The sequence below is a fragment of the Schistocerca piceifrons genome, chromosome 2 (genome assembly GCF_021461385.2).
Source record: "Schistocerca piceifrons isolate TAMUIC-IGC-003096 chromosome 2, iqSchPice1.1, whole genome shotgun sequence".
Taxonomy (NCBI): Eukaryota; Metazoa; Arthropoda; class Insecta; order Orthoptera; family Acrididae; genus Schistocerca; species Schistocerca piceifrons.
In genome coordinates, this window is record NC_060139.1 from 726739391 (window position 1) to 726765015 (window position 25625).

The following is a 25625-nucleotide window of genomic DNA, read 5'->3' on the forward strand; positions in this document are numbered from 1 at the left end:
CATTAGGAAGTTCATCGTTCTTGTTACTCTGTTTTTTTCTCGTTATAGTAAGTATCCAAGAGGATCACAAAGGGATACGAATTTCATTAGGTGAAAAGTTAAGTAGAGGTGAGAGTGGACAGAATCCTGAACGCTGACAGTTTGAGAGCTGCAGAAACGTACGAGAGGTAAGATAAGGGCTTACTAATTTGGGTGGATTTATCGTGAGCGAAGTGAGTGTTTCTATTCTTGAGTTCCAACTATTAGTCTTCCTTCATAGTCCGAGAAAACTAACCACAGGAAAGGCGGATGATAGACTCAGAACCACTGGGCGAATCCTCAGGAAACGTAGTTCACTAATAAAGGAGGTAGCTTACAAATCCCTCGTTCGACCAATACTTGAATACTGCTCGTCAGAATAGAACCCGTGTCAGACAGGATGGATTCAACTGGAAAGAACAGATTTCAGTTGTTTGTTACAGACAAAATGTGAAAGATATAAACACAATGTGCATGTCACTGGATACAGAAGGATTCAGAGTTATATGTTAGAGCAGACACTAGACCATGCTCTCAACATGAGGACCTTACGGTAGTCAGTTTCAATCCACACACGAATCAACAGATCCCTGTTTGTTAAAGCAACAGCTTCAACACTTCGATTTCTCAGATCTTGAAGACTCTGTTTTTTATATACCCCAACTTTTGGTCAGGTGAATACAGGGTTATAGATATAAAATCAAATAGGGGTAATGCAGGAGTAGGTTTAATAATGAATAAAAAAAATAGGAGTGCGAGACAGCTACTACAAACAGCATAGTGAACGCATTATTGTGGCCAAGATAGACACGAAGCCCACGGCTACTACTGTATATATGCTGACTAGCTCTGCATACAACGAGAAATTGATGAAATGTATGATGAGATAAAAAGAAATTATTCAGGTAGTGAAGGGAGACGAAAACTTAATAGTCATGGATGACTGGAATTCGATAGTAGGAAAAGGGAGAGAAGGAAACATAGTGGGTGAATATGGATTGGGGGAGAAAAATGATAGAGGAAGCCATCTGGTAGAATTTTGCACAGGGCATAACTTAATCATAGCTAACACTTGGTTTAAGACTCATGAAAGAAGGTTGTTTACATGGAAGAGCCCTGGAGATACTAAAAGGTATCAGATAGATTATATAATGGTAAGACAGAGATTTAGGAACCAGGTTTTAAATTGTAAGACATTTCCAGGTGCAGATATGGACTCTGACCACAATCTATTGGTTATGAACTATAGATTAAAACTGAAGAAACTACAAAAAGGTGTGAATTTAAAGAGATGGGACCTGGATAAACTGAAAGAACCAGAGGTTGTACAGAGTTTCAGGGAGAGCATAAGGGAACAATTGACAGGAATGGAGGAAAGAAATACAATAGAAGAAGAATGGCTAGCTTTGAGGAATGAAGTAGAGAAGGCACCAGAGGATCAAGTAGGTAAAAAGACGAGGGCTAGTAGAAACCTTTGGGTAACAGAAGAAATATTGAATTTAATTGATGAAAGGAGAAAACATAAAAATGCAGTAAATGAAGCAGGCAAAAAGTAATACAAACGTCACAAAAATGACATCGACAGGAAGTGCAAAATGGCTAAGCAGGGATGGCTAGAGGACAAATGTAAGGATGTAGAGGCTTATGTCACTAGGGGTAAGATAGATACTGCCTACAGGAAAATTAAAGAGACCTTTGGAGAAAAGAGAACCACTTGTATGAATATCAAGAGCTCAAATGGAAACCCAGCTCTAAGCAAAGAAGGGCAAGCAGAGAGGTGGAAGGAGTATATGGAGGGTCTATACAAGGGCGATGTACTTGAGGACAATATTATGGAAATGGAAGACGATGTATATGAAGATGAAATGGGAGATATGATATTGCGTGAAGAGTCTGACAGAGCACTGAAAGACCTGAGTCGAAACATGGCCCCGGGAGTAGACAACATTCCATCAGAACTACTGACAGCCAGTCCTGACAAAACTCTACCATCTGGTGAGCAAGATGTATGAGACAGGCGAAATACCCTCAGACTCCAAGAAAAATATAATAATTCCAATCCCAAAGAAAGCAGGTGTTCACAGATGTGAAAATTACCGAACTATCAGTTTAATAAATCAGAGCTGCAAAATTCTAACGCGAATTCTTTACAGACGAATGGAAAAACTGGTAGAAGCCGACCTCGGGGAAGATCAGTTTGGATTCCGCAGAAATGTTGGAACACGTGAGGTAATACTGACCCTACAACTTATTTTAGAAAATAGATTAAGGAAAGGCAAACGTACGTATCTAGCATTTGCAGACTAAGAGAAAGCGTTTGACAATGTTGGCTGGAATACTCTCTTTCAAATTCTGAAGGTGGCAGGGGTCAAATCGAAAGGCTATTTGCTGGCCGAAGTGGCCGCGTGGTTCTGGGCGCTGCAGTTTGGAACCGTGAGACCGCTACAGTCGCAGGTTCGAATCCTGCCTCGGGCATGGATGTGTGTGATGTCCTTAGGTTGGTTAGGTATAAGTAGTTCTAAGTTCTAGGGGACTAATGACCTCAGAAGTTGAGTCCCATAGTGCTCAGAGCCATTTGAACCATTTTTGAAAGGCTATTTACAATTTGTACAGAAACCAGAAGGCAATTATAAGAGTCGAGGGGCATGAAAGGGAGGCAGTGGTTGGGAAGGGAGTGAGACAGGATTCAATCTGTATATTGAGCAAGCAGTAACGGAAACGAAAGAAAAATTCGGAATGGATATTAAGACCCATGGAGAAGAAATAAAAACTTTGAGGTTCGCCGATGACATTGTAATTCTGTCAGAGACAGCAAAGGACTTGGAAGAGAAGCCGAACGGAATGGACAGTGTCTTGAAAGGAGGATATAAGATGAAAATCAACGAAAGAAAACGAGGATAATGGAATGTAGTCGAATTAAGTCGGGTGATGCTGAGGGAATTAGATTATGAAACGAGACACTTAAAGTAGTATAGGAGTTTTGCTATTTGGGAAGCAAAAGAACTGATGATGGTCGAAGTAGAGAGGATATAAAATGTAGACTGGCAATGGCAAGGAAAGCGTTTCTGAAGAAGAGAAATTTGTTAACATCGAGTATAGATTGAAGTGTCAGGAAGCCGTTTCTGAAAGTATTTGTATGGAGTGTAGCCATGTATGGAAGTGAAACATGGACGATAAATAGTTTGGACAAGAAGAGAATAGAAGCTTTCGAAATGTGGTGCTACAGAAGAATGCTGATGATTAGATGGGTAGGTCACATAACTAATGAGGAGGTATTGAATAGAATTGGGTAGAAAAGGAGTTTGTGGCACAACTTGTCTAGAAGAAGGGATCGGTTGGTAGGACATGTTCTGAGGCATCAAGGGATCACCAATTTAGTATTATAGGGCAGCGTGGAGGGTAAGAATCGTAGAGGGACACCAAGAGATGAATACACTAAGCAGATTCAGAAGGATGTAGGTTGCAGTAGGTACTGGGAGATAAAGAAGCTTGCAGAGGATAGAGTAGCATGGAGAGCTGAATCAAACCAGTCTCAGGACTGAAGACCACAACAACAACAATAACAGAAGAAAATCACAATGTGCGAGGTCTGGTGACCGGGACGGCCTAAAACAATCAACAAGTACTTGTTTTCCATCTCTTCCAAACCAGTGGTGTGGAATAGTGTTGTTAAGATAACGCCGCACCTCAAGGTGAACGTGAGGTGGCGCGCCTTCTTGTATAATAGTGAAGTCACTGGAATCTTCGTGAAGTTCAGGAAGCAACCAGTTTTGCAGCATGTCCAGGTAAGACATTCGTGTTACAGTTTCCTCCACGAAGAAAAAAAAATCATAAACTCGGTGAACAGAAACGGCAAAAAAAAAAAAAAAAAATTTCGTTTTCGGTGAGTGTCTTTCACGTTCGACGATGATGCCAGGATTTTGTAACCCCCAAATTCTTATATTACGACGGTTTACTTTACCCAATAGATGAAACGTTGACTCGTCCGAAAAGACGAGTTGGTGGGAAAAATGTCCTCAGCCATCTACTGGAGAAATGAAATGCAAAATTCGTATCTTCTGTTATGGTTGACGGAACGCAATTGCTGCAGTAACCGCAACTTGTAAGGCTTCATATGCAGACGCCATTTCAGAACACGCCACACCGTCGTCTGAGGAAGTTGAATTTCCTGGCCTGCCATCTTGTAGACTTCCGAGGTGTCCATGTGAGTGCATCTCGGACACGCTCGACATTTTCACCAGACAGGCATAGCCGACCAATGCTTTTCCGTTTGCATATGCAACCAGCTTCCATGAATTTTGTATGCTAGTCGTAAATCTGTCTGTGCAGAGACGGCTTCTTGCTGAATCAATGGCGGACTGGAAGTTGCACATGAACAGTGAATTCATTTTGCGCAAATTCCAACAAAAAAAATTATCTTACGTTGTAGTCGTCATGTTCCTACAAGCAAACAACTGCGCAGCTCTGTGAATACTTTGAACCTTCCACTCTCCAGTGACGTGCGCAAAGTGTTTCTATCCTTTACGGTTTGTCTGTAGTAAACAATTGAAGTTATTCTTTTTTTAATTGCCCTGTAGAGAAGATCCAAATATGAGTAGCGTGTATCGTTATAGGTTCATTTAATAGCACGAAAGCGACATAGAGATGATGAGTCAACCCCAATGGCAGTCGTTGCAAGAGAGGTGTTCTGCATAACGGTGCCGATTATTGTTTAAGTTCCGAGAGCGTACTTTTCTAAAAGAGTCAACAAAAATATTGCTTCCTCCTGCGTATATCTCGCGGCAAAGACCATTAAGATAACATTAGAGAGATTCGAGCACACCCGGAGCCTTACCGACAGTCTTCCTTCCTGCGAACTATTCGCAGTTGGAACAGGAAAGGGGGAAGGTGACAGTGGGTCACAAAGTGCCCTCCGCCACACACCGCTAAGTAACATGCGGAGGATAGATGTAGACGTACACTATGTGATCAAAAGTATCTGGACACCTGGCTGAAAATGGCTTACAAGTTCGTTGCACCCTCCATCGGGAATGCTCGAATTCAGTAAGATGTTGGCCCACCCTTAGCCTTGATGATGGCTTTCACTCTCGCAGGCATACATTCAGTCAAGTGCTGGAAGGTTTCTTGGGCAATGGCAGCTCATTCTTCACCAAGTGCTGTACTGAGGAGAGGTATCGATGTCGGTCGGTGACGTCTGGCACGAAGCCGGCGTTCCAAAACATCCCAAAGATGTTGTATAGGATTCAGGTCAGGACTCTGTGCAGGCCATTAAATTACACGGATATTATTGTCGTGTAACCACTCCACCACAGGCCGCATTATGAACAGGTGCTCGATCATGTTGAAAGATGCAATCGCCATCCCCGAATTGCTCTTCAACAGTGGAAAGCAAGAAGGTGCTTAAAACATCAGTGTAGGCCTATGCTGTGCTAGTGCCACGCAAAACAACTAGGTGTGCAAGCCTCCTCCATGAAAAACACGACCACACCATAACACTACCACCTCCGAATTTTACTGTTGGCACTACACACCCTAGTAGATAACGTTCACCGAGCAATCGCCATTACCCACACCTTGTCATCGGATCCTCACAATGTGTACCGTGATTTGTCACTCCACATAACGTTTTTCCACTGTTCAGTCGTCCAATGTTTACGCTCCTTACACCAAGCAAGACGTCGTTTGGCATTTACCGGCGTGATATGTGGCTCATGAGCAGCCGCTTGACCACGAAATCCAAGTTTTCTCACCTCCCGCCTAACCGTCATCATACTTGCATTGGACCCTGATGCAGGTTGGAATTCCTGTGTGATGGTCTGGATAGACGTCTGCCTATTACACATTACGACCCTCTTCAACTGTCGGCGGTCTCTGTCAGTCAACAGACGAGGTCGCCCTGTACGCTTTTGTGGTACACGTGTCCCTTCACGTTTCCACTTCACTATAACATTTGAAACAGTAGACCTAGCGATGTTTAAGAGTGTGAAAATATCGGGTACAGACGTATAACACAAGTGACACCCAACCACTTGACCACGTTCAAAGTCCATGAGCTTAGTGGAGCGCCCCATTCTGCTCTTTCACGATGTCTAATGACTATTGAGGTCGCTGATATGGAGTACCTCGCAGCAGGTGGCAGCACGATGCACCTAATAAGAAAAAGTATGTTTTTGGCCGTGCCCGGGTACTTTTGATCACATAGTGTAGACGTACATGTAGAATAGGCTAGCATGGAAAGCATCATCAAAACAATCTTTGAACTGAAGACTACAAAAACAACTACAGTGTAAATTAAGACTCATGCATTGTTTGAAGCTGTTGAATTGTGGAATGGGTAATAGCTGGAAGAAAAAGAAAAACGTGACACAAACCTTCACCTATATAAAGCAAAAATCAGTGATAATGAGAAGAGAAAACATTTCTTGCTTTTAATTCGTACATTGTGTAGGTCAGTTTTGACTAACGTACCTTGCTTTCAGTATGTCCCTTGTATATAATGCTCCTGACTGTACGTATGATATGAACACTTTTTAAAAAATCTGGATAAAATGAGATTAGAAATTAGTCACAAAGAACTCAGGGTAACGCATTCTTTATCCAGTAAGATCGTTGACTCGAAATCAGTGAAAATGCATCTGAAAGTCGTGGAAAATGCGAAATCAGAGCAACGCCATCTGACTTTTCAGAAGTACGCCCGTTTTAAGCCGGGTTCATACAAGCAACTAATGTGGCGCCACAGCTTACAGCATTCTGTAGTGGCATTAGCTACCGTTCACACAGGTCGCCAGAAATTCTACGTAGTTGCAGAGCTTTTAGTACGGTGTCAGTTGAAATAATATGGGCGGGAATGAATGTTGTAGCACAGATTATGGCATTAGAGCTGTCAGAAGAGTTAAGTAAAAGGAAGACGAAACCCAAATTTTGGATCTGAAAATAGATTTCGCACCAAGCTAGAACGGAGGCCACAAACACCTTTACAAAAGAAATAACATTCGGAGGCGAAAATGCTGTCTGCAATGGCAAACCTACAAACATTTGGCCTGTAAATGGCACGTGTAAATATGCCCCTCTTCCAAGATTATAGAATCTTATTGTATTCGTTGATATAAGCATTTAGAATAACTTATTTTTAGTTTACAGCTGCCACAACACACTCGGGAGCTATTACCTGCATATAATCCACAATTTATACAATGGTCACATAAATCACGAAATTTATACGGCTCATTTTTTTGGTTACATAGATGAAGTTTATTTATTTATTCATCCAATAATCTACATCTACATCTACATACATACTCCGCAATCCACCATACGGTGCGTGGCGGAGGGTGCCTCGTACCACAACTAGCATCTTCTCTCCCTGTTCCACTCCTAAACAGAACGAGGGGAAAATGACTGCCTATATGCCTCTGTACGAGCCCTAATCTCTCTTATCTTATCTTTGTGGTCTTTCCGAGAGATGTAAGTTGGCGGCAGTAAAACTGTACTGCAGTCAGCCTCAAATGCTGGTTCTCTAAATTTCCTCAGTAGCTATTCACGAAAATAACGCCTCCTTTCCTCCGGAGACTCCCACCCGAGTTCCTGAAGCATTTCCGTAACACTCGCGTAATGATCAAACCTACCAGTAACAAATCTAGCAGCCCGCCTCTGAATTGCTTCATGTCCTCCCTCAATCCGACCTGATAGGGATCCCAAACGCCTGAGCAGTACTCAAGAATAGGTCGTATTAGTGTTTTATAAGCGTGCTCCTTTACAGATGAACCACCTCATCCCAAAATTCTACCAATGAACCGAAGACGACTACCCGCCATCCCCACAATTGCCATTACATGATTGTCCCACTTCATATCGCTCTGCAATGTTACGCCCCAATATTTAATCGACGTGACTGTGTCAAGTGCTACCCTACTAATGGAGTATTCAAACATTACGTGATTCTTTTTCCTATTCATTCTTTACACCAGTCACAAATCCTGTCCAAGTCATCTTGTATCCTCCTACAGTCAGTCAACGACGACACCTTCCCGTACACCACAGCGTCATCAGCAAACAGCTGCACATTGTTATCCACCCTTTCCAAAAGATAATTTATTTAGATAGAAAACAACAGCCGACCTACCACACTTCCCTGGGGCACTCCAAATGATACCCTCACCTCTGATGAACAGTCACCATCGAGGACAACGTACTGGGTTCTATTACTTAAGAAGTCTTCGAGCCACTCACATACTTGGGAACCAAACCCATACGTTCGTACCTTAGGAGTCTGCAGTGGGGCACCGAGTCAAACGCTTTCCGGAAGTCAAGGAATGAAGCAACCGTCTGATATCCTTCATCCATGATTCGCAAGATATGATGTGAAAAGAGGGCGAGTTGCGTTTCGCAGGAGCGATGCTTTCTAAAGCCGTGCTGATGCATGGACAGCAACTTCTCTGTCTCAAGGAAATTTATTATATTCGAACTGGGAATCCTGCAAGAAACCGATGTTAAGGATATTGGTCTGTAATTTTGAGGATTCGTCCATCTGCCCTTCTTATATACAGGCGTCACCTGCGCTTTTTTCCAGTCGCTCGGGACTTTACGTTGGGCAAGAGATTCGCGATAAAAGCAAGCTAAGTAAGGAGCCAGTGCAGTAGAGTACTCTCTGTAAAACCGAATGGGAATCCCATCAGGACCTGGCGATTTATTTATTTTCAACCCATTCAGCTGCTTCACAACCCCAGGGATGTCTATCACTATGTCCTCCATACGAGAATCTGTACGAAACTCAAACGGCGCTATATTTGTACGATACTCCTGCGTGAAAGATATCTCAAATTCTAAATTTAAAATTTCAGCTTTCGTTTTGCTGTCTTCCGTTGCCAGGCCAGACTGATCAGTGAGTGACTGAATGGAAGCCTTCGACCCGCTTACCGATTTTACGTAAGACCAGAATTCCTTGGGTTTTCAGCAAGATCGTTTGCTAAGATATGGCGCTAGTAGTGATTGTATGCTTCGCCCATCGCTCTTTTTACAGCAGCACGAATCTCTACTAACTTTTGCCTGTCCTCATTCTCCCGATCTTTCTTGTACCGCGAGTGCAACTGTCTTTGCTTCCTGAGCATTCTCCGAATTGCGCTGTTAAATCTTGTAACATTGTGGAACACGTCATTGGTTTTCTAATAGTGCCCTTCCCTCCCCCCCCCCCCCTCGCACCCACCTCTCGCCCCCCTCCCCCCTGACACACACACACACACACACACACACACACGCACACACACACACACACACACACACACACACACACATACATACACACACTGCTGCAGAAAATCAAACATTGCTAGCTTTTCCTGTAGTTCCAGAGCTACGAAAGTGTACCTGCCGACCCCTGTTTTCACTTTTCTCGGTAATAAAATGAAAACGCATTGAAATCGAATAGAGTACAGCAGCTATTACTCAACGATAACTGCGACAGTATGCTCGTATTTCGAAATAATGCCACCAGGGAGCAGTGGTGGAACGAAAGTGGTGCAGCAAGGTACAACTAAGTTGAACTTTTTATGGCATGACAAAAGTTGCGTCTCGTAATTTGCGCCACTAAAAACTGGGAGTTCACTTATGCAGCGAACTGCATTGCAACTGCTTTTGTTGTATATATGAACCCGGCTTTATGGTACGGAAGTTTACAGTTTCATTGGGGTTACTATACACCGAATGGAAGTTCGAATTTGACAAATGCAGGGAAGGATTCGGCAATGCCTTGTTCTCACTGTAAAAAAATAAAATAAAATAGAAATTTACAGCAGCAAGACTGGGTGGGGTTTAAGCCCTACTCCCCCGAATGAGTGCCTAGTATCGTAACCACTGCTTTGCCTGGTTCCGTTTGCGTTTACGGTTCGCACGGTACTTGTCGCGAACACTAGCGGCGACTTATGCAGTTCGTCTGCTGCTCGAGGATTTGCCGCTGCGCCTGCGGTGTAAGATTTCACAGGTCACACCGCCTCGTTGCCTCCAGCGCCGCGGCACACTCCCTCTCACTTCTGGTGTGGTGCCGTGTTCGCACATTAATGAAGCACCGCGCGTATTTCGCTTCCGCGACGCCAGTGTCCCACGTGTACCTGTGCTCGACGCGTTCATTGCGCCGGTGTTGGCAGCATTGTGGCCGAGACCTTGCTCGCTACAGAAAGGACCTGCCGGATAGCTGGGAACGCGTGGCGGAGCGTGGGATACTCTTCGCTGGCGCAAGTCGTTACGTGGACGACAGTAAAATGCTGACCGCAGTTCGCTTTACCCGCACCTACCGCAACAGAAAGACAGTGGTGGCAGAGGGGTTTCCCCCCACCTGCGGAGAAAGTCTCTGGCCGCGAATCAAGTACTGTAGTCTGTTGCGACGTCTCAGTTCGAGAGGAGCGTCGGAACAAACTGCCAGCTAAGCCTGCGACCTGAAGCACCCTTGTGCGTTACGGATGTAAAGGTATGCGTAATACTTCACTTTTAATCCGCAAGAAGATAGCATGTACTGTGGATTATCTTCTATGTCACCATTCACGCTTCTTCCACTACGTGCAGACTGAACGCAAAGTTACACGTCTAAAACGCTCCATCATACCGTTAGGTCGTAGGTGTGCAGCTTCTGTTCGCACAAAACTCACATATTCGTCAGATTTTTGCGTATTTTCTGCACTATTAATGTGTTATCCATAAACGATGCCAGGATCAAGAATATATTCCTTTGGTGATCGTTTGATACAGGCTATTCAAGTTGTACGGCGTATGTCTGGCATAATGCTTAGCAAATTGCAGGTCTCATTGAAAGCACGGATGTTTTATTATACAATCACCGTCAGAAAAACTGAACACCTTCAACGACTAGAAATAGGACGTTCACATTCACAGGACATGTACATTAGTGTGTTCCGCAGAAATGATGGCCATCATTTTGAAGCAAACATTATCTGATGCCATTCCTGTCCTCAGTGATGTCATTTCCTACACCACTGCCGTTTAGCATGTATCGTCATATTCGTCAATGGTAGGTCCAGAAGCGGACGACCCGCACGTAACCCATGCCATAATAAACGGCGAAGGATTGTCACCCCTGATAGTACACGATGTGTTCCACTGTTGCGCCACAGCCGAGGAGGACGCAGATCTGTCCTGTCATGCCATTCTGATGAGGTGTCGATCTTCCCGGCGGGAGGGTCCCACACGAGCAGCAGTTTTCTGGATGGATGTATTACATCTCTCATGCTTGTAATGTGCCCTCTGAAAACTCACTGATTTGACAGTTCGCGCTTACGTCTGCGAGGCATCCTGCACGTCTGCTCAAGTCACACTGAACCATTACCTTCGGTTTGTAGCAAACCTTCGGTTTACTGGTAGGCGGTGTTGCGCCGCGATGTCGATGTTGACCTTGCACCCGCGGGCCGACATGGTTCAAATGCTAATAATTTCTGCAGAACATATCAATGTGCATGTCCTATGAGTATTAACGTCCTATCTCTAGTCGTTCAAGGTGTTCTGTCTTTTTTCTGAACACGAGTGTATACACGTAATGCGAGTGTTTCTTTCATGACGTAATGATTGATAAGGAAGTATTCGAGGTGCAACTATGCGTCAGACCCTGCTAAAAGTTAAGTGCAATCGAAAGGCTACGTAATTCTGGTGAAAACACAAATGTAAGAAAACGTATTACGTGAGATGATTCAAATAATGATTTTGTTTAAGGCGATTTGTACAGGGCTCAAAAGTGAATATGCTTTAAGAATGTAGTATCTGCATTAAGAATATCAGATTAAAAAGAAAAATTGGAAAGTTTTGTTACGTCTCATTATACATAACTAAAGATGCAACCTTCGTCTGTATTGTCTTGTTACCGACGCTGCACTTTATTAATGACAGCGCTAAATTGTTTTTTAGATTGCACAGTTCGAACCATCTCATTAAATACACTTTCGAAATAGTCCTATTTGTGTCTTAATTTGGAAAAGCTGTTGTCTCATTGTTATAGTTTGCCATTTAAAGACTTGTTTGATACATCCGACCACGTTAGTCGATCGCGAGCAAATGTTTTGATAACAATTGCAATCTCCATCCATTTGAAACATTCACTATATTCAAGCCTCAACTACCTCTACACTTTTTTACCCTCCACTCTCCTGTACTACTAAATTAACTATTCGTGGATGCCACCAGATGCGTCTTTTCAACGTATCCCTTCTTGTAGTTATGCAGTGTCACACAGCTACTTTCTCTTTTATGCCATTTCGTAGACCCTACCCCACCATTAGTTAGCAGATCTAACCATCTAATCTTCCGCTTCAGAAGCCTTTATTGTCGTCTGTACATTACGAGTGTATGGTCCACGTTTCAGTTTGAAAAGTTACTGCATTTGCAACTTACTGAGAAGGTTTATTTCTGGTGAAACGCCTATCCACAGCTCTTATCGACAGTTTGCGTCGCTTTCGTCCTATAAGGAGCTACATTAGTGAATTAATAAACTTTTCTGGTTCTATTGCACGTGACTGAGATGTAATACAAATTCGCTTCCAAAATTCCCTTCAAGACGGAATCGGGAATTACGCCGTTCATGGTCATAAAACTGATTTTCTAGTGGTGTGAGCGGTTTCATTGTCTTTTTTTTTTTTGTTTGTTTGTTTTGACTGTTGAAGCGGTCTCCTGCGACATTGGAGAACAATCGTTCTACCACGCATCCGCTTCCGCGTTCACGAGAGCGAATCGCAGCTCACAGACAACTGAAGAAACATGAGCGAGGCGTGTCAAAAAGAAGCAGTATTAGAGTCTAACATCCAGGTGATGACTTGGTCACTGTTGAAGAACACAAGCTCGGACTGGGGAAGAATGTCCCCTTCAAAGGAGCCATCCCGACCGTAACAAATTTAGCGAAAACCTAAATATGGCTGGCCTGATAAGAATTTGAGGTTACGTACTCCCGAATGCGAGTCCACTGCCTTACTGTTGCATCACTTCGCTCGATGCAACGTGTAGGAGGCGTGTGAGCGTAGTAATGAGACTAATGTTTTATCTGCCAATATTTTTATTTTGTCAAAAAACAATATTGTATCCTTCAGAGTAGTTCGCTTCGGCAGATACACACCGACGGAGTCGTTATACCAGCCTCGGTAGCAGCGCTGGAAGTCTTCAGTTGGTAGGCCTTCAACATGTCGGTCACATTCTTTTGAATGTTCTCCAAAGCCCCAAAATGACGACCTTTTAAGACGTTTTTCAATTTTGGAAAAAGAAAAATGTCACAGGGACTCAGGTCAGGTGAATAGGGGGACTGTGAAACAACAGGAATACCTTTTGAAGTAAAAAATTCGCTGATGGAAGTGGCCGTGTGACATAGGACGTTGTTATGATGCAGCATCCACTTGTCTGGGATATCAGGTCTCACACGATTCACCATTTTTTAAAGTCTTTCAAGAACATCTTTGTAAAATATTTGGTTGACAGTTTTTCCTGAAGAAACAAATTCATTACGCACGATACCGCTACTGTCAAAAAAACCAGATCAGCAGTGTTTTGATCTTTGATTTGCTCATTCTAGTTTTTTTCGAACGAGGAGATGTCTTAGTGTGCCACTCCCCACTTTGCCGCTTTGTCTCAAGATCGTACAAAAAAAATCCAGAATTCATTAGCTGTAATCACACGGCTGAACCATTCGTTGTCATTGGCAGCCCTCTCATGAAGATCAGTGCACAGGTTCCTTCTATTGTCCTTCTGCTCAGTTCTTAGCTTTTCAGCGCCATTTTGGTACAAACATTTCATATGTGCAAAACTTCGGTCAAAATTTGATGTACGGTAAAAGTATTTAAGTTTAAAGGTCACCCATCATCCTCATTATTAACCGTCGGTCTGATCTCACAAGAGCAGGCACACGTTCGTCGTTTTCATCGGTTTCTGACGCTGAAGTCTCGCTCAGCGAGGTTCATCTTCAACATGTTTCCGGCATTCCAAAAATGATTTGTGCGAGCGAGAAACTCGTGCTCTTGATAAGGAATGTTTCCATACGTCTGTTTCATCTTTTTAAAGGCCACACTAGCAGATTCCCCTAATTTAACGATATACTTGATTGCATAACGTTTCTCTAAATTCCGTTGTTCCATTTTCGTATCATACTATAAAAACACAACGTCAGTGATGCCGCTATCAAAACTCACATGATGGCTGCATGGAGCTGAAACTCGGATTAAGCTTCTGGAAGGGATGAACACACCGGTCTACACAAAAACAACACAGCGTTGCCAGATCGACCACAGTGTTGTCAGTCTCATTACTTTTCTCACATACCTCGTATCCACGTATCGGAGGCTCTGTGATTGTAACTGTTATACTGGCGTTTCTCGTGCAAATACGACTTCTAGCTAAGCGCGTGCTAAGATCACAAAACGAACACGTTAAATAATGATTTACTCCGTACTTTCCTAAATTATCGTTGGCTCCTATTGAGGACTGATTACATATCATTTCGAATAGGAACTGCATTGAGTGAATGTTCTGACTTCGCAACTCACAAGCAAACATTTAAAATAATGTATTGTACTGTTATTACATCTTCCACAAGTTGAGCAATGTGGCAACTATGGCTAATGTTAACTGATATTGTAATCGAGAAAAAGGATACGGATCATCTGTGGAAGCAGATATTCTGATTCTATAATGTAATACATGAATATTACTATATATTTCTGTTGTTTCCTGACATTGTCAGATTGGAGATACGCATGCTATGATTGTTAAAAAGTTATGGAGTCTTATAAATAGCCCTTTATTAGCCAAAATTGAAAAAATTATTTCGGCTTAAACAGCTAACTATCGTCAAATCTGAAATTTTATAAAAAATTGCAGATGAGGTAGAGTAATGTGACACAAACTGTCATGAGAAAAAGTTGCGCAGTCAGTAGAACAAACATTATTGTGTGTAGTCACCAGGCCGGTAGGAGACATACTGTGATCAGTAAATTACATGCTTGTGCTTAAGAGAGTTCATAGCCCAACCTATTCCTACATCTAGCTGCACTTGTACAAAAAGTTGGCCTACGAACGCTGTTAAGGCAGGTATTACACTATCAAATTTCTTTGTCCAATATCTTTGTCAAAGATATTTGATAGTGTAATAGGGACTTTGTCAAATGTCGTCCAATATTTGATCAAATGTAGGGCCCCGCTGTATATTTGATCAAAGAAACAGCTTGTCTTCTGTTCACTGCAATGTGACATGTTACCACATGGAGCGCTAGCATCGCTGCAGCGTTCTGTCGTCTGTAGTGTTTTTATAACCATTGCCGGTAAATACATTTGGTGTGTGCCGACAACTACAAAATTAATAGAGATGTCTGAAGCTGATGAGGCGCTTTACAACGTGAGGCACCCTGAATACAAAACTAGATTAAGAAGATTGGAGACCTAACCTGACCTAACCTAACATAACATAACATAACCCTCTCCTGTAGCAAGGAATCGGAGTATTATAGTGAGCCTGTCTTCTGAAGATGTAGCAGTTCTTAAGTGAATATTGTGCTTTGTGATATGAGGATACACTTCATTGAGCACATACAGAAATATATGCTCATCCATTCTTAAGTAATTGATGTACGACTTGACGTCTTCCACTGTAAGCTCACGTAACAAGTTTTGTTGAATGCTTTTATCGTGTCGTCGTAAAACCCACGGCTTCACCCAGATTAGATTAGTTTTTCGTTCCATAGATCCGTGAAGAGGAGATCCTCGTGGATGTGGAACATGTCGATTTTTTTAAGCTGAAATAACAATACTAATAGTATGAATAAATACAATACATCATTTGTTTCTATTAAAAATTTCGCCAATGCAGTAGAAGGAGTTGGCCAGTAGTAAGTCTTTCAGGCTCCTTTTTAACTGATCTTTATTTCTAACTAAATTTTTTATGTTTCCTGGCACATTATTGAAGATGAGTGTTCCTGAGTAGTGGACCCCTTTTTGAATTAAAGTAAGTGCTTTTAAGTCCTTGTGCAGATCATTTTTGTTCCTGGTATTGTATGTATGAACTGAGCTGTTTGTTGGAAAAAGAGATATATTATTTGCGACAAATTTCATTAAGGAATAAATATACTGAGAGGCAGTAGTTAGTATACCAAGTTCTTTGAAGAGGTTTCTGCAGGAGGTCCGTGAATTTACTCCACAAATAATACGTATTACACGCTTTTGGACCTTGAAAACTTTTGTTTGACTTCAAGATTTACCCCAAAATTATATCCCATATGACATTATGGAATGAAAGTATGCAAGCTTTTTCATTTTTATGTTGCCTATGTCTGCTAACACTCGAATTGCAAATACAGATTTGTTAAGGCCTTTCTGCAGTTCTGTGGTGTGCTCCTCCCAACTGAATTTATTGTCAAGTTGTAATCCCAGGACTTTTAAGACTGTCAACCTCGTATGTATGGTTCCATTTTTTCCCCCAACTTCCTTTCCGCATGTGCACACAATGCAATTGGAGTACGTAGAACTGCTGCGGTTAATAACAAGTTGTTGTCAGCCATCTTGAACTTTGACGAAAAATTTGATGACAGTGTAATACCCCTTGTAGCGCTACGTCGAAGATCTTTGTCAAATATATTGGACGGAATATTGGATCACATCTTTGATCAAATCTTTGACAAAGAAATTTGATAGTGTAATACCGTCCTAAGCACAAGAATGAGTTTTACTGATGACAGTATGTCTACTACCGGTCTGGCGACTGCATACGGCAATGTTTGTCATACTTGGTATGCACTGACTTTGCGTAACATTTGTCAGTTCGTGACAGACCACTCTCGGTCATGTGCAGCTGTCTGTAATATTTCAGATCTGAAGATAGCTAGCCGTTTTAACTAAACCAATTATCAATGATTATAAATAATTTTTGCGATTGTGGCTAGTGAAGGATTATTTATAAGCATCCATAACATTATATCAGTCCCTTACCATTAGATATAGTTATTACATTAGTTAGCTGCAAATGTGAGGAACCCTTGTCACGACTGCTACGGTCGCAGGTTGGAATCCTGCCTCGGGCATGGATGTGTGTGATGTCCTTAGGTTAGTTAGGTTTAAGTAGTTCTAAGTTCTAGGGGACTGATGACCACAGATGTTAAGTCCCATAGTGCTCAGAGCCATTTGAACCCTTGTCACAGGAAATCACTACTGCTGTCTCATCAACGACTAACTGTGTTTTGAAGTTCAGTGGTTAAACTTCGTAAATACTGTTACTAAAAAAAGCATAGATAGGTTCTTTTTTTTTGCGCCTCCATCTACAAGACAGGAACATCTGAGTGAAGACAGTAACAATGCAAGCTATGTCAAGTTATCTGAGCAGTTAATGAAGGTCCTACAAAGCCTAAACAACTATTAATTCAGGCCAGAATGAAATAAGACGCCACAAATTTGGTGAAATATATTCGGATGTGTAAGCAGCTTTTCTGGTTTGCATCAACAGATGGACTCGAATTCCTATAATTTGTTCTGAAAAGATGGTTGCCGTCAGCGCACAGAAAAAAAAACGGAGTATGATGAATATATTTTAGAAGTCCGAAGTGTCACATAGTTGATTGACAGAAACGTTGCATTCTGTGGAGATGATGTAACTCCCACTGCTGCCAATGTAAACAACTTTTGCGCGATACAGCCACCTGTGCAGTAGCTGATTTTAACAGCTCTCAGCAATATATACGCACGTGTAACGTTGTGTACAGTTACACAACTTTATACCAGCTGTTTCTCGGCTGCGCTCCCCTCCCCATCTCTCTCCCTCCCTCCCCACCATTCTACTCCCTACCACCGCGAATAGCGACGCATAACAATCCTCTGAAACAGCTGGGACGTAAGCTTTCACCTCGTCCTTGACCACAACCCTTACATGTGCGGCGTGCCGTACAGAAGCGCTGTGACGCAAACTGATGGTGCTGCTGACTCCTCTGGAATCACTGTGCCACCCGCAAATGTTTTTTCCATCATTTAGCCATTCCTATGTCCGCCCCTGGTAGCTAAGTGGTCAGCGGCCCGGTTTCGATTCCCGGCTGGGTAGGAGATTTTCTCCGCCCTAGGGTCTGGGTGTTGTGTTGACCTTATCATCATCATTTCATCCCCATCGACACGCAAGTCGCCGAAGTGGCGTCAACTCCAAAGACTTGCACCAGGCGAACAGTCTACCCGACGGGAGGCCCCAGTCATACGGCATTTATTTAGCCATTACAAGGATTGCACCAATGTCTTCGCTATCCTGACCAAAACTAGTTTATTAAAAATGGACAATAAGAGGCGTAACTTCAAGTAAAAGTTATAAGTGAAGCAGAGTGAGGCAGTAGGTACTCCCACGGAATGCGTCCTTCACTGCGGCAGACAGATGGAATTTTGAAGATGCGAGATCCGGACAGTAGGGTGAATGAGGAAGAACAGTCCAGTGAACTTTCATGAGCTGCTGGTGGACAAGTGGCCCTGCACTGCCAACAGACATCCAGCTGCGTAGCGAGGTGTTTGTGATCCGTCGGTCACCTCGAATAGGTCCCACGTGTGTGGGACCGGCCGGAAGGCGCTAAAACGGACAGGGCTGCGTGACCTTGCTGCGATGATACAGCCGTCTAGCCTAACGACTCTCCACTATTTTGTTCACTCACAGGTCTCCGTAGACATGCTGCAAGCGCCTATGACTATCTGTGATGCTCTGGATTTTCACCAAAAGAAACTCAGTGACAGCTTTGCTTGGAACTCACCTCGTTTTGAAGCCTACGTGTAGCACTGCCACTTACCAGAATTTCATGAAACCGTAGGTGCTGAAGGAGGAATATTTACGATGTCCCACAACAAATTCGGCATTTTTTCAACCGAAAATGGCCGAGAAAAAAGGTGTCTCATCATGTATTGAACACCCCTCATAAAATAAGTTGTAAGAGGGATCACTTTCAAATCTCCCAGCTCCCAGTAAGCACACAACGAAGAAAATGAGTTCTGACCAATGTGCTCTACAGGAATTCCTCTACGTGGCGACCCGGTTGTTCCTTGCACCAGGAACAAATTGGGCGCATTCATCCATACACACGCTCAACAAACCCAAGCGCGATTTAAGCACCACGCTCAATCCTCCGAGTTGCGACGGTACCATTTTATCTCAGCCGATCTTCAGACTAAATTTATATGCAAAGTGTACATTTCTCAACTTAGGTTCCTCATCCAAATTTCATCTACTGCCCCCCCCCCCCCCTATTACCCATAGAAGCCTGTAATAGTAGTTGCGAAACAACAAGTACAGAAAACATCATCACCAATTCTAATAGCTACCGAGCGAGGTGGCGCAGTGATTAGCACACTGGACTCGTATTCGGGAGGACGACGGTTCAATCCCGCGTCCGGCCACCCTGATTTACGTTTTCCATGATTTCCCTAAATCGCTCCAGGCAAATGCAGGGATGGTTCCTTTGAAAGGGCACGGCCGACTTCGTTCCCTAATCTGATGAGACCGATGACCTCGCTGTCTGGTCTCCTTCCCCAAACAACCCAACCCAACCAACCCTCTAATAGATCTTTTGGAGTTGAGACTGAGACGTTTCAACAGAAGAAAATAGAAAACAACATAATTTTCTATAAACAATAAATGTTTTCGCTTAAGTGAGATACAGTTTTTTCTTCATTGAGAAAATTAATTTTTTTACACAGTAGCAAAATATTCGTTTACAGTATAGACATCCTCTTCATTCGATGCTAATTCACTCCCTCCAAACAGTTTTCTTGACAGTGTGAAAAGAGTAACTTGCTTGGAGCCAGGTCTTGAAAATGATATGGGTGGAGAACTAGTTTAAAACACAACACACGGATATTTACTGTTACAGTGGTCAATGTGTGAGGAAGCGTGGCCAATGTGTAGCGACGTGAATTGTTATGGCGTAATCCTTTTATTTGCATTCTAATTAACCTAGCTTGCTTTTAAAAAAAATGGTTCAAATGGCTCTGAGCACTATTGGACTAAGCTGCTGAGGTCATCAGTCCCCTAGAACTTGGAACTACTTAAACCTAAGTAACCTAAGGACATCACACACATCCATGCCCGAGGCAGGATTCGAACCTGCGATCGTAGCGGTCGCGCGGTTCCAGACTGTAGCGCCTAGAACCGCTCGGCCACTTCAGCCGGCAGCTTGCTTCAGCTTTAGTTCCATACACCCGTATCAAACAGCAACTACTGCATGAATTTCTCATTTTTTTAAACATACATATAGCTAGATCAAGTGTTAGCTAAAGGATACAGTGAGTAGTGGCTCCATTTAAGTGAATTAATGTACCGTCTTACTGCCTACGAGCCTTCTTCCATTATCAGTGACACCCATTGTGTCACATAAATTGCTCATAAACGGTATTCCACCACCTGCGTATGTACCGCGTACTTATAATTACTGTGTAGCTACTCACAGAGGTCCAGTCTGGGCTGTATTATCTTATGGTAACGAAAATGCGTTAATGCTCATCCCATATACATTGAAATAATTAGTTCCAGTTCACGCCACCAGCAAGAAAGATGTTTAGATACGTATCAGACTTCTTACGGGCCGAGAGCAGAAAAATTTAAACAAGCGAGAAAGATGTAAAGCTGATTTAATTAACTGCCACTTACACAGTTTTTCCAGTATGTGCACTGGAGACGCCGACGAGAGGCTGCATCCGTAAAACGACGTGATCAACAGATGCTCGCCGCAGTTCCGAGTGGAATCTGAGCAACATGATCCTGTCTGTATACTGGCCTTTAGATCAGGTGGAGACCGGACGTATCCCTGGTAAAGGCTTTCTTCTAGATAACCCCAGAGTTAAAAGTCACATGGATTGAGACCAGGTGATCTTGCAGGCCATGCCTTTGGAAATAACATGTTCGTGGAAGGTTGCACTAATCAGATCTTTCAATGGTCGTGCGGCATGACGTGTTCCCCGATATCGCTTGAAAACGATGGGTTCCAAACAGTTGCCCTCTTCCAAAGCAGGAATCACACGCAGTACAAGGACGTCTCGATAACGTGCAGACGTCAAGGCACATCTGACAGGCCCTCTGTGTATTCTCTTCAAAGAAGAACAGATCGAGAACGTGAATCCACACTACACAGTCACATACGACGAGGGCCGTAGCTCTTTGTGCACAACACGCGGTTTAGCAGGACCCGAAATTCGGGAGTTCTGTCTATTTACTGCAACCTATGGTGTAAAATGTGCCTCGTCATTCGGTAGAATATTACCCGGCCACATATTATCAACATCGATCGGTGCCAGAAAATTAAGAGCAAGTTCAGAACGTCGCTACGGATCATGAGGTTTCAGTCGTTGCACCGTCTTTATCTTGCCGGGTACCTCGGTGCAGCTGCGCGGAGTGGGCGCTCGGTCCGGGGCACCATGTCATGGATTGCCCACCTCCCCCAGATTCGAGTCCTTCCCCGCGCGTGGATGTGTATGTTGTTCTTAGCGTAAGTTAGTCTAAGTAGTGTGTTAAGCCTAGGGACCGATGACCTCAGCAGTTTGGTCCCTTAGGAATTCACACACACAAAAGGGTAAAATTGACTGCAAAACTTTCTGTGCTGTTGACCATGGGCTGGTCAATTCCCATGACGCTGCACGAGCACTGACACTACTTAGGGCAGATACTGCACTGTTAGTTGCACCAACAGCAATCTCATCAATAACTTCACCAGGACAGGACACCTTCCTCTTCCAGGCGCCACACCAAACTCACATGTGTTGTCGAATTTCATTATCATCTCCTTTAAACTAGTCCGTCGGGCCTCTCCCCAGATCTTTCAGTAGGTGATACTCTCTCAATGCAGCATAGTAATTACTGCCGTTCACATAAAACAGTTTCACTAACAGCACACGGTCTCTCTTCTTGAAAACCATTCTGTTCACTCACGTTATGGCTTGTCGAATGAGAGCGTGGATGTCATACCGTCATACAAACAGTGTACAACATCAGATTTGCACCTGGTGGCCCCAGCTGGAACTAATTTTCTTTCCATCATATACTGATTCCGCATCAACGCATTAGCATATCGGTATCTACGAAGTTTCGTTGACACACGATAATTACAAACCACACTGGACCTCCGTGAGTAGCTACGCTTCACTTTAATTATAACCACCTGGTAGATCATGTGTGGGGTTAGGTTTCAGGGGAGCAGGGAATGAATAAGTCATATAAAACTGAAAGAGTAGCATTACAGTAAAATGATTATAAAACAATACCCCAAATGAAGGCACTTTTTTCTATAGAACACGTCGTTGCACTTCTGTGAACTCAAATTTGCTGCTGTATGACATTCAGTACCGTGTTTTCCCATCCGATCATTGTAATACGTCCGTATCTTCCTCGTCACGCTGTGCACAAGATGGTCGAGACGTTGCTGGCCTAAGACTGTCCAACCCTTCGACGTACCAAGGTCATCCTGTGAGTAAGGAGGGTTCCTGAGAGAACGCACTGCTAGTTTCCACGGGACCAGTCATCACGGACTAGGTGGTCACGGACGTTGAGGACAGCAAAGCAAAAGCAGAGATGCTTAACTTCGTCTTTAAATGTTCAGCTTCCAAGGAAAGCCCAGGTATTAGGCCACAGTTTCACCCCCGTATCACTGAAAAGATGAGTGACGTAGATATTAGCGTCATTGACGTTGAGAAACAGCTGAAATCATTAGAACTGAACGAAGCTCCAGTACCCTATGGAATCTCTATCAGAATCTGTACCCAATATAATCTATCGTAGATCTCTCGGGAAAAAGTGCCCAGTAGATGGAAGAAATCACAGGTCTCACCGGTTTACAAAAGGGTAGCAGAAGTGATCCCCAGAACTACCGTCCAATATGTTTGATATCTGTTTGCTGAAGAAACTTAGAAAATATTTTGAACTCAAATCTCGGACAGTCACATCATTATGTGAAACCCAACTCACTCTTTTCTCACACTACACACTGAAAGCCGCGGATCAAGACAGTCAGTCAGATGCAATATTCCTTGATTTACGATAAGCATTTGACTCATTATCACACTTGTATGCTTATTATGAAAAATACGAATGTATGGGGTATTAGGCGAAATTTGTGAGAAAATTGAGGATTTTTTGTAGGGAGAATAGAGAGCCGTCGACAGATGCAGAAGTAACTTGTCGCAAAGAAGTCTGTTGGGACCATCGCTGTTTATGTTGTGTATGAATGTCCTTACGTACAACATAATACTGACCTCAGACTTTCAGCAAATTATGCAGTTGTCAATAATGAAGTACTGTCCGAAAGAAGCAGCACATATATTCAGTTAGATCTAGATAATATTTCAAAACGGCAGTGACTAGCAAATTGCTTTCAGTTTTCACAAATTGCTTTGCAAATAAAAAAAAAACTAATATGCTATGAGTATAATGTAAGTCGCAGTTGGAGTCGGTCAGCTCATACAAATACCTGGGTGTAATAGTTTTAGGGATACGAAATGGAACGATCACATAGGATCAGTCGTAGGTAGAGAAGGTAACAGACTGTGTTTCATTGGTAGAATACTAGGGAAATGCTGTCAGTCTATAAAGGAGACTGCAAACGAAACACTCGTGTGACCCATCCCAGAAAATTGCTCAAGTATGTGGTACTCAAGCAAAATAGGAGAAGTATGGGATACTCAACGTATACAGCGAAAGGCACCGGCACCCAAATGGTCAAAAAGAATTGTTCGACCCTTGCAAGAGTATCACGAAGATGCTGGAGAAATTGGAGGTAGACAAACTATTCTCTGGAAGTCTACTTTCAAAGTTTTAAGGACCGGTTTTAAATACTGACTCTAGAAAAATTAGAAACATACTATTACGCCTTTACGTATCGGTCCCGAACGTATGTTGTTTGTTGTTGTGGTCTTCAGTCCTGAGTCTGGTCTGATGCAGCTCTCCATGCTACTCTATCCTCTGCAAGCTTCTTCATCTCCCAATACTTACTGCAACCTACATCCTTCTGAATCTGCTTAGTGTATTCATCTCTTGGTCTCCCTCTACGATTTTTACCCTCCGCGCTGCTCTCCAATGCTAAATTGGTGATCCCCTGATGCCTCAGAACATGTCCTACCAACCGATCCCTTCTTCTTGTCAAGTTGTGCCACAAACTCCTCTTCTCCCCAATTCTATTCAATACCTCCTCATTAGTTATGAGATCTACCCATCTAATCTTCAGCATTCTTCTGTAGCACCACATTTCGAAAGCTTCTATTCTCTTCTTGTCCAAACTATTTATCGTCCATGTTGTACTTCCATACATGACTACAATCCACACAAATACTTTCAGAGACGACTTCCTGACACTTAAATCAATACTCGATGTTAACAAATTTCTCTTCTTCAGAAACGCTTTCCTTCCCGTTGCCAGTGGATATTTTATATCCTTTCTACTTCGACCAACATCAGTTATTTTGCTCCCCAAATAGCAAAACTCCTTTACTACTTTAACTGTCTCATTTCCTAATCTAATTCCCTCAGCGTCACCCGACATAATCTGACAACATTCCATTATCCTCGTTTTGCTTTTGTTGATGTTCATCTTATATCGTCCTTTCAAGACACTGTCCATTCCGTTCGGCTGCTCTTCCAAGTCCTTAGCTGTCTCTGACAGAATTACAAAGTCATCGGCGAACCTCACGGTTTTTATTTCTTCTCCATGGATTTTAGTACCTACTCCAAATTTTTCTTTTGTTTCCTTTACTGCTTGCTCAATATACAGATTGAATAACAACGGGGAGAGGCTGGAACCCTGTCTCACTCCCTTCCCAACCACTGCTTCCCTTTCATGCCCCTCGACTCTTATAACTGCCTTCTGGTTTCTGTACAAATTGTAAATAGCCTTTCGCTCCCTGTATTTTACCCCTGGCACCTTCAGAATTTGAAAGAGAGTATTCCAGTCAACACTGTCAAAAGCTTTCTCTAAGTCTACAAATGCTAGAAATGTAGGCTTGCCTTTCCTTAATCTATTTTCTACGATAAGTCGTAGGGTCAGTATTGCCTCACGTGTTCCAACTTTTCTACGGAATCCAAACTGATCTTCGCCGAGGTCGCCTTCTACCAGTTTTTCCATTCGTCTGTAAAGAATTCGTGTTAGTATTTTCCAGCTGTGACTTATTAAACTGATCTGTAACTTTCATATCAAGATAGAGAGAATAAAATTAGATTAATCACAGCGCGCACAGAGGCTTTCTGCGTTCCGCGCGTGAATAGAATGGAAAAGAGCCCTAATAACTGTCACAGTCGGATGTGTCTTATGACACGCACGTCACAGTGTTTTGCAGAGTATAGATCTAAATGTAGATGTAGTCCCAAACATCAAGAATGAACCTGGAATTTTTGCCTTTCGCGTGCAAGCGCTGTATCGACTGCGCTGCCGAAGCAATTTTCATGAGTCCCCCGACCCCCTCCAAGTCGTCCTCACAGCACACCTTTTGCCAGTACCACCCTCCTGGTTCCCTTAACTTCACGGTCTCTTGCCTAGCTTTCAGCACTAGGTCTCCTGGAAGGAGGGATACTGCGTAGAAGTTTCCGATCGGAGAACTCTCCGCAAGAGTGCACATTCATCCTGGAAACAGTCCTAAAGTCTTGGCTAGTC

At 43.0% G+C, this 25625-nt stretch overlaps 1 protein-coding gene across 2 annotated transcripts in view; it reads left to right on the forward strand.

Annotated features, from left to right (window-relative positions):
- Nucleotides 1-25625, forward strand: part of LOC124777261 (organic cation transporter protein-like) — a 320726-nt gene that overhangs the window by 18163 nt on the left and 276938 nt on the right. Inside the window, exon 1 of one of the 2 annotated variants that reach the window (XM_047252589.1) lies at nt 10385-10477. The exons of the other annotated variant lie outside the window; for it this stretch is intronic. The gene's annotated coding sequence lies outside the window, so the exon portion shown is untranslated. Of the gene's footprint in view, nt 1-10384; nt 10478-25625 lie in introns of those variants that run through there. 2 annotated transcript variants of the gene reach the window in all.